Genomic DNA, 455 nt, shown 5'->3' with positions numbered 1-455 from the left:
TAAAGTAGTTACATTAACAGTGAATACTGAGTTAATGAAAAGATAATTGAATAAAATAATTTTTATAAGAATCTTTGTTAAATGTGCATCCGTTTGCTGTTATAGCATGTAGTACATGAGGGAAATGAAACCCTACATTTTGTACAGAGGCCGCCCGTACAGCTACAGTTCGCCCTCAACCACTTGATTTCACAAGCAACTTGATGTTTACAGGGGCAACCCAGCTGATTAGTAATGTACTTACAGTACGTTTGGAAATTTTAAAAAGAGTGGTCAAAATCAAAGCGATAGAAGCAAATTTCCCTCCAGAGCCACAGCAGACATCATAGACTGTTTCAACAGGCTGAGGAGCACTAATGGTGTGTCCCAGTTCCTACTAATTCTACACAGTGTGTACTACACTCTAATTGTCATAATATACTGATGTAGCAGTTTATACGTTAAAAAATGTACAT

The sequence above is a fragment of the Epinephelus moara genome, chromosome 20 (assembly GCF_006386435.1).
Source record: "Epinephelus moara isolate mb chromosome 20, YSFRI_EMoa_1.0, whole genome shotgun sequence".
Classification (NCBI taxonomy): Eukaryota; Metazoa; Chordata; class Actinopteri; order Perciformes; family Serranidae; genus Epinephelus; species Epinephelus moara.
The sequence above is the reverse complement of the archived record's forward strand: the minus strand, read 5'-3'. Positions refer to the sequence as shown.